The 9,686-nt window shown below is 37.6% G+C and overlaps 1 pseudogene; it reads left to right on the top strand.

Annotated features, from left to right (window-relative positions):
- The first annotated feature begins 455 nt into the window (after positions 1-455).
- LOC124099727 (small ribosomal subunit protein eS4, X isoform-like) lies at positions 456-1,253 on the top strand (annotated as a pseudogene).
- The last annotated feature ends 8,433 nt before the right edge of the window (positions 1,254-9,686 follow it).

Raw genomic sequence — 9,686 nt, 5'->3', positions numbered from 1 at the left:
GGTGTCAAGACACCAGCAAGAGCCTCCTCTCACTGCAAGCAGCAAGTTAAGATCCTGGACAAAAATCCCGTTTTTAATAGCACTTGGTACTGAGTGCTATGATGCTGTTAAGGTTGAGAAGGACTGGGATGGAGACTCTGTGGTCACTGCCATTTAATTTATAAGGTGACTTGATACTTAGGATAATTCTGCAAATTGGATAGTCTTATTATTCTAATTTTATCATTATTAACATGTATCTTACGCAAAAGGGTCATCATTAGCTGTGATTCAAAATCTCTGTGTGAGAGCCCTCCATAAAATCAATGCCATTGTTGCCTTTGAGAGGCAGTTTTTGATCTCTTCATTGTGATTGTCACATATCTTTTCTAAAATCTATTAGGTATTCTTGACCTTCCATGGAACTTCTACTACTTCATGAAAAGAGAGTAGCTCTTTCCATTCCTAGAGCAGCCATGGCTCTTGGTCCCAAGAAGCATCTGAGGTGGGGAGCAGCTCCAAAGCACTGGATGCTGGATAAATTGACTCGAGCGTTTGCTCCTCGTCCATTCACTGGTCCCCACAAGCTGAGAAAATGTCTTCCTCTCATCATTTTTGTAAGGGACAGACTTAAGTATGCCCTGACAGGAGATGAAGTAAAAAAGATTTGCATGCAGCGCTTCATCAAGATTGATGGCAAAGTCTGAACCGATATCACCTACCCCGCCGGTTTTATGGATGTCATCCGCATTGATAAGACTGGAGAGAATTTCCATCTGATCTATGACACCAAGGGTCATTTTGCTGTTCATCGCATTACACCTGAGGAGGCCAAGTACAAGTTGTGCAAAGTGAGAATGCTATTTGTGGGCCCAAAAGAAATCCCTCATCTGGTGATGCATGATGCTCGAACCATTCGATACCCTGATCCCCTAATCAAGGTGAATGATACCATTCAGATTGGAGACTGGCAAGATTACTGATTTCATCAAGTTTGACACTGGTAACCTGTGTATGGTGACCACAGGTGCTAACTTGGGAAGAATTGGTGTGATTACCAAGAGAGAGAGAGACATTCTGGCTCTTTTGACGTGGTTCATGTGAAAGATGCCAATGGCAACAGCTTTGCCACCTGGCTCTCCAACATTTTTGCTATTGGCAAAGGCAACAAACCATGGATTTCTCTTCCCCAAGGAAAAGGAATCCGACTCACCATTGCTGAAGAGAGAGACAAGAGACTGGCTGCCAAACAGAGCAGTGGGTGAAATAAATGAACTCTAAGTGATATGCCTAGAGAGTAGAGGTCTTTGTACTTAATTAAAGAAAATATAACAGAATGAGTTGATAAAAAAAGAAAAGGAAAAGAGAGTAGATCCAGTGGAAAGGCCCCTCCCACTTGCCAGGACGTACCTGTCTCCCTTGGTCACAGCTAGAACATTCCAAACTGGTGTGACAGCCGGCATTGCTTCTTGCTTTCCCTTTCTCCCTGCAGAGCTAAGCATCCAGACAGAAAGAAACCTGCCAGTCCTGATCCAGGACCCTCCTACCTACTTTCTCAGATACTTACGTGCTTTGAGTTTATCATCAAGTGAGAAAAAAATGTCCAGCAAGTTTGAGAATATTCATTCCAGTCACAGGTCCATATGCAGCACAGTGGGCAATATAAAATAGCATTGTTGCTCAGAAGGTCATGTTCCAGGTCAAAACTATTTTTAATGGTCTTGACACTCTATTTTAAAAGTTTGTCATTACAAAATCATAGAATTTACAGGGAAATGGATGGCATTAGAGCAGATTATGCTAAGTGAAGCTAGCCAATCCCTAAAAAACAAATGCCAAATGTATTCTTTGATATAAGGAGAGTAACTAAGATCAGAGTAGGGACGAAGAGCAGGAGAAGAAGATTAACATTTAACAGGGATGAGAGGTGGGAGGGAAAGGGAGAGAGAAGGGAAATTGCATGGAAATGGAAGGAGACCCTCAGGGTTATACAGTGGAGGGGGTAGAGAGAGAGGAGGGGAGGGGAGGGGAGAGGTGGGGAGGGGGGAGGGGGGAGGATGGGAAAGGCAGCGGAGCACAACAGACACTAGTATGGCAATATGTAAATCAATGGATGTGTAACTGATGTGGTTCTGCAATCTGTGTATGGGGTGAAGGTGGGAGTTCATAACCCACTTGAATCAAAGTGTGGAATATGATATGTCAAGAAATTTGTAATGTTTTGAACAACCCACAATAAAAAATTAAAAATATAAAAAAAAATAAAAGTTTGTCATTATATCATTCTATTGTGGTGAGACTCTTAAGTCTTCAAGAATCCCCTTAACAGTAGCTAGTTTCCCTGGACATTTTAATCTGCTATTTATTCTTAGTGTCTTAGTTAGAATACTTTCCAGAGTTATCATGAAACAGATCAAAGCAGAGAGGACCCATCTGGTGATATCCAGATAGGAGCAAGGAGAGAGACCTGGATGTGACAGCATGACCTACCTGCGGCACTTCGGCAAATACAGGAACGATGGCAGGACTTATTGGGTGTCCATTTTATTCCAGGTGGTCTCCTAGGCAATTTGTACGTGTTATTCATTTCATAAATTGAACATCCTCAAATGTATGTCATACCTTGATTTTATAGAAGAGAAAATTGGGACTTAAACAAAGAATTTTAAATTTGTGACTCACAGTCATAAAATTACCGAAATTCAAATCTGGTGTCTTTGAATATGCACCCATATGCAGCCATAAAGAAGAATGAAATCATGTGGTTTTCAAGAAAATGCACAGAACTTTACATCATCATGCTGAATGAAGTAAGCCAGACACAGAGCGTCAAGGATGTATGTTCTCTCCTTAGTGGAAGCTAGATAGAAAATATGCAAAAAGGAACCTCATGAAAATAGAAGGGAGAACATTAGAGTTGAGAAAGGGAATGGGGGAAGGGAGAAGCAGAGGAAAAAGGGAGGTATGAACGATATTGATTAAATTATTTTATATGTATGTGTGGCTGTCACAATGAACCTCCCTGCTGTGTATAATCAAAATGCACCTTTTTTAAAATTTTTCACCATTTTTTTTTCAAATATTTGAGCCTGAAACATACTCTTTTGCTTCATATTCCCATGTGTTTCATAAGGTCTCCGTGTACAGGATAGTACAATACCAGGGCTAAGAACAGGCTGATCAGGCCCTTCCTGTTTTATCATGTTGTTTTTGTTTAACAGATGCCTATTAAGCACCTGCCCTGGTGTACATCAGGTCTTCTCTAGCTGCTGAGACACAGCCACAACAAACCGGAAAGCCCTTGCTCTTGTCAAGTTTCTGTAATACCAAGAGGGGATGTGATTTTAGTAGCTATTCTTTCTTTTCTGGTCATAAATATTTCCAATATTGCCAAAGTACACCATATTATATACCCTCGGGCACACGTATTTGAAAAACTATAATCTAAGAATAGTAAACTAAAATTTACTTGTGTTAAAATATTGTCCTACTAGTGAAGGAGTCATGGAGTAGGTGTGCATTGATCAAAATGAACTAAAAATATCAATTGAACTATTAACACCAACAGAGCTCAATTCAGAAACATGTCAAATCATTCAGTGTTCACCTGCACACCTCGCTTTGTGGGGACTGAAAGGTTGTGAGCTTGTGCATTCTTGGATACCTTGGCTGAGTTGCTGATGGGTCTTCAAAATCTTTTTCAGGCTCCTGAATAAGTATTGCCTTGTATTGTTGCTTAGGGACCAAAAATATGTCCACCTTGGTTATGAATGTGATCATTTTATATACCAAAATAGTATTCTTCCCAACATACTGTAAGTGTTCTTGAGTAACAGAGCTATGAAGATGGAAATCCTAACTCTAATTTGTTTCCTTTTAGTGCACTTCAATTTTTTGAAAGAATTTAGTACATAAAAAGCATGCTATAAACCATACATCATATAGACAAAAATAGTTGATTTAAGTTAACATTTCTACTGATCTGAATAAGCCCTTATGTTTATGTTATTATTTCAATAATATTTCTTTGGAATAAAATATAAGGAAATCACATAAATACTAGGAGAATTATATGTCATTTTTAAGTCTTTGTTTAAAAAACTCTAAGAGCATTTCTGTGTTTTAATCTCACCATCCTATAGTGCTCACCACAAATACTGATAATTGGAAAAACACTATAAACCCTTTCAGAGGTCAAATATCTAAGCCAGTGTTCCCAGCAGGGCATTCTTCGTACTCCAGTAAACACACAGGATGCTAAAGATGGCACCTGTAATCAGGTGAGCACGTTTGGCAAGTCTGCCATCTAGGCTCAGCCTTATACTCATTAGTAGTCGTAACTGATGGCTTCCTTTGAAGTCATGCTTTTAGTTCATTGGTCAGTTACAAGAAATCCATGATTCCAGTATGCCATTCCATGTAAGTTCACAGGTCTCACGTTGACTAAGTCAGGCCCGAAACCTGCCAGTCTTCAAACATGTATTCAAAAGAGTTTAAAAGTGAGGCTTAGAGTACAAACCAGAGTTAAAAAAAAAAAAAAAAAGAAAATTTAAATATTGTCTTGAACCTGAGGTACCAACATGAACATAATTAAGAAATATATGAAGATGGCAAACACTTCACACACTGAAAACCCAGGCAGAGTTTGAGGACTTGAAATGGGAGAGATGGGAACACAGGCAGGTTTTAGGGGAAGGCATGTTATGGAAATGGTGCTTTAGAAAATACCCAACTAATCAGAAAAGCAGACCAGCGAAAGGACAGGGTTGGGGTGGCAGACAGCAACAATGTGATGGCAGAGTGAGAAAAGCCAATAGGGATGCCTTCAGGGGTGGGAGGTGCCGTCTTCCACATGCACAGTGTTCCTAGAGGATTACACCAGTCTTACTGGTGCATGCTTAGCCAAGAAAGCGCAAAGTCAAATGCACTCATTACCGCCTCCATTTGCTTAACTAAGAAACATTACAATAAAAAAAATATAAAATAGCTGTCAGTGGGATGTTCCACATGTGTTTCTCCAAAGCTCTTGTAGTTAAGCCAATAGACCAATTAGACCAGCCTAAACAAATCCTTAACCTTTTGAGAACTTCCTATTCCTTATGCAAGGGTAAACATTGATGGAATGCATGTCAGGCATCTGCTTGTGAAATGAAGTCTCCTAAGATTCCATTTTCACCAGTTTCATAAAAAAAAAAAAAAAAAATCCAAGAGAAGCATTACTTCATTAAAAAATACAATCACATATCTATCATATAAACCATAAATTGTTACAGACTCTAAAATCCCCATTAGCATGCTATAACACAATTTGCTATAAAGGAGAAAAAAACCATTTTCTTAGAAAAAAATAATCACCAAAACTTATACATGAACAAACATACTTTTATGTACACCTTCATAGGTCTTTTTAAGGAAATATTTGAATAAATAGTACTTTCTATAATAAAGATAAATCATCTGGCACTGAAGTTGTAAAGAAATATTTAAATTAAATATCATATGATGTCACTTAAGAAGTCTGTTATTTGTTTTGTGCCTCAAATTTTATTAAATATCACCCATACCAAATTTTTGGTCATAATGATGGTGAGCAGGATAGATATTTTTGTCTTGGCAATGACCATGACCCCAGTTGTCAACAAAGTTAGTTAAACAGCACATCACAGACAAATGTGGGCTGTTTGTTAAGAAGGGGCAACATCTGTAAGCCTGCCCTTCAACTCTCCATGTCCAATCATTCAGAGTCAGGGCCAAATGCACCATACTGAACATATAAAATTACCTTAAAGGCTTGTTTTTATCCAAAAAAAACTTATGCAAATTTTAAATATTCTGCCATAATATGACCACACCCATCATGTATTGCCAGCTCAGCTAGAGAATCTTTTCTATAATCTCAAAAGTCCTACCCAAAGCAGGAAGAGACCCTCATCCTTCAGGCTCAACAACATATGGACTTCAAAGGAGGAACGAATGGAAAAATGCAATCTAAAAGACAGAGTCACAGACATAGAATCAGCAAATAAACAGCAGAGTTAAACTGTATCATAGACCAAATGAACACAGCAGACCTCCAAAGAACACCCCATCCAACAGCTGGAGAATGTGCGTTCTTCTCAATAGTACATGGAACATTCTCCAGGATACATCATATACATGCTAGACCACAAGAGAAGTCTCAAATTTTAAAAAATTGAAATCACATTGAGAATCTTTTCCAACCATAATGCAATAGGACTGAAGATCAAAAACAAGAGAAGCTTTGGAAACTATGCATTTGAAAATTAAACAACTTATTCATAAACAACCAATAGATCAGGGAAGAAATATAGAATAAAACTTCAGAATCTGTGGAAATATGTAAAAGAAAGAGCAAAGAAGATAAGAAAGGACCCACAAAGAAGAACAAAGACTTAACCTACTATGTGAGTGTAGAATTCTTGATTTCAATCTGTCCCTATTTATTAGTTCTCATTTCTTAGCTGGAAGATAGTAAACCACTTGGTTCACTAAAGGTTTTCTCTTGGGAGATTGGGTTGGACTGCAGCTCCTCTTAAAGGTTGTACTGTTTCCATTGCCATTACCCTACATCTTGAACACAGGGAACTTCACGATGAACCAGAAACCAACAATAGGGAAACCAACACTATTGTTTGAGAGCAATCCTTCCAGGAACTTTAGGTGGCTGATTCTCCATCCTTGCCACTTTTTCCATGAACCAACCGGGGGTCAACAAATAACTTGACTCTGTAGTGCATTCCGTCTCCTGTGGTGTACATCTATAAGTTACTGAGTTATATCAGATCGTTGCTTTGGTAATGTTTATCAGAAGGCCCTCTTGTGAACTCTCTCTATAATTCTCTTACTTATGCTTATGTTATACCACCAAATATATTAGACATTATACAAACGCACATTAGTTTATAAAATACATAACAGATGTTCCAATATATCCATTCCCAGTTTAATAAAGACTGTCATAACATCTTTGTGGACTGAGTAACTATATTACTATTATTTGAAGATCAACATATCCAAACATTACCCTAAGGGGTTCATCTAATGAACACAAAAGCCAGAATGTATGTTCTGGTCCAACCAACCCAGAAGGGAAAGGCTTGAAGATTTTGCCATATTTTGCCCTCCTTCCCTTTACCCTGCTCACCCCAGACAGTTTTCATTCTTGAATTTCCCTTTCCAATGTCACTAATATTCTCTCAATTATTTCTTCACAGTTTACCTAAATAAATGAAACTAAACAGAGAGAAGGAACAGTTTGTTATATAAGAAGTAAACCCAGAACAACCAACCTCCACCCTCCCTGAAAATTTCCCACCACTTAAAATGAATTTTCTAAAAACTATTTGGTAAAACAAAAGGACTAAAAAAAATAGTCTTTAATAATAATAAAGAATTTTGTCTCTATTCTCACTGTAAAAAAATGTACTACACTGTTACTTAAATCATTCCTTGTCTTAGAATTATGGTATAAGTCTTCACTATAAAATAAAGATCAAAATATCAAGATTATCTTTAATTGAGCCCAGTGTAGTGACACATGCCTGTAATCCCAGTGACTCAGGAGGCTGAAACAGGAGGACCCTAAGTTCAAAACCAGCCTTGGCAATTTAGTAAGGCCCTAAGCAACTCAGTGAGACCCTATCTCCTTAAATAAATATTTTTAAAAAGGGCTGGGGAAGCGATTCAGTGGTTAAGTGCCCTTGGGTTCAATTTCAGGGACAAAAAGAAAGAAAGAAAGAAAAGAAAAGGAAAGAAAGAAAGAAAGATAGATAGATAGATTATGTTTAATTGTACTTTTAAAGTCACAAAAGTTTTAGAGAAAACTTTAGGTCAATTAATGAATATTTGTTTGAATAAAACACAGACAAATATCAACTAAAGGACCAAGATTAGGGAATCGAAAACTCCAGAACAGTTTATGGATCCCTTGATCCATAGTATCCTTTTCAATCTTACCAGAAAAATGCAATTAGTTTGAATTGTGGCTGATTCAATAAGAATGTAGAAAAACCTGGAAGTTTTGTCAGGTACAGCAGAAGCATGCTAAATAGACTTAGAGAGGGAATAAGCATATACGTTTTTGATTAATAAAAAACATTTCAGATAATAGCTTTCCGTGGAGTCACATAACCTCCTAGGCACCTGCTCTGGTGTAGGGTAACGCCTTATTTCTGATGGTATTACCAGCATCACTGCCACTGTGGTGAGGATCTTCTCCATCCTATGCTGCTATTTTCATTGGAAGATATTTGGAATGATGCATTCTGATAAGCAGGTATATCTTTCCTACCATCTGGGTTGTCGCAAAAACAGGACATAAACTCTCAATGATTTTAAGAATAGAAAACATAAGAATAAAAGTTTATTTTTCATGAAAGAAAGTGGTAAATGTAATCCAGAACATTGTATGTTCATTTTATACACATTTAGGCTCCTGTTCTAGTCTTTACAATCTATCTTTCAATGACTGTTCAAATGTGTGTAAATAATCTTAAACTCTTTATATTTTGCAGATTGTATTCATGATTTTTTTTTCTTCAAGAAGAAAAAAAGTAACAAAGGTCATGGTCTATTTGTACTAGAAAATTTTTCCTAAACCTGTTTCAAAAAATTAAGAAACAAATCATTATCTGCTAATATATCTTAGAGTCTTTGCACAGGAAAAATATTTAATTATTTCTGGCTTAGAATTTCTTAAGACCATTCATGCAGACAGACTGGACCTGCTACTTAAGTGTGTGTGTGTCTGTTGACAGTCACACATAAATAAGTGCACATATTTGTTTTTGATTTGTTATGTGCGGGTCTGTTTGAGACAGTTTGTTCTCAATTACTGGCTCAGTGCATTACTGTCTGAAGATTTATTCATAGGAAAACGCGTTATGTTCGTCCTCTCTGCAGTGATGGCAAGAGCAGGCCCACTCTGGATATGACTTATGTTACAAAGAACTCTTGCTGTGTGCGTGGAAGACATTGTTCAACCCATTTGGGTAAAGTATGTATGAAACAATGTGTTTTTCATAAACATCTTTTTTGTAATATTGGAAATGTAGTTAACGTATTTGCAACAGGTCCCATACCTCATTTTATTCAATTGCCAGAACTTGAAATTGAACAGTTAAAAGAAAGAAGGCTGAATCACAATGAGGTGAGGGAAACTGAATGCAGTGTTGTGCTCCAAAATCTTTGTAGAAAGATCATATAACAAACAGAATAATTCGAAATTAGGCTAACCTGAACTTTCCTCATTTTCCTGATTCAAAACCCAAATTAATCAAATGTGGCCATATTTTCCCTAAACTCTATAATGACTCTTGCATGTATCTTGCCAACATCTAGGATTCTAGGGTGAGTTGGAGAAAATGTTATGCAAAACTCTGAAGAGCCCAGATGGTCCATCAACACTTAATAAGTAGCAGCCCCTGAAGTTGTCAAGAAGCCCTAGGACCAAAGGCTGCAGTGAATTTCTCCATGCCTATAAAGATAAAACCAGTGTGATGTGAGCTGGTACTAGAGATCCGTGAATCACTGGGCTAACCAGGTAGTAGTATACCACCTAGGCACACAAACACTTGCACACAACCCGCATTACATACTGAATGAGCTGGGATATGGGCTTTGCAATATAAAGCCTTCCACACGTAGCTTTGGTCTTTGTCACTGTCTTTAATCTTGTTTAATGCAAC

The sequence above is a fragment of the Marmota monax genome, unplaced genomic scaffold, assembly GCF_021218885.2.
Source record: "Marmota monax isolate L192 unplaced genomic scaffold, Marmota_monax_Labrador192_F-V1.1 WCK01_AAM20220418_F8-fsc00026, whole genome shotgun sequence".
Classification (NCBI taxonomy): Eukaryota; Metazoa; Chordata; class Mammalia; order Rodentia; family Sciuridae; genus Marmota; species Marmota monax.
Note: the sequence above shows the minus strand (reverse complement) of the source record. Positions and strands in the feature narration are given on the sequence as shown.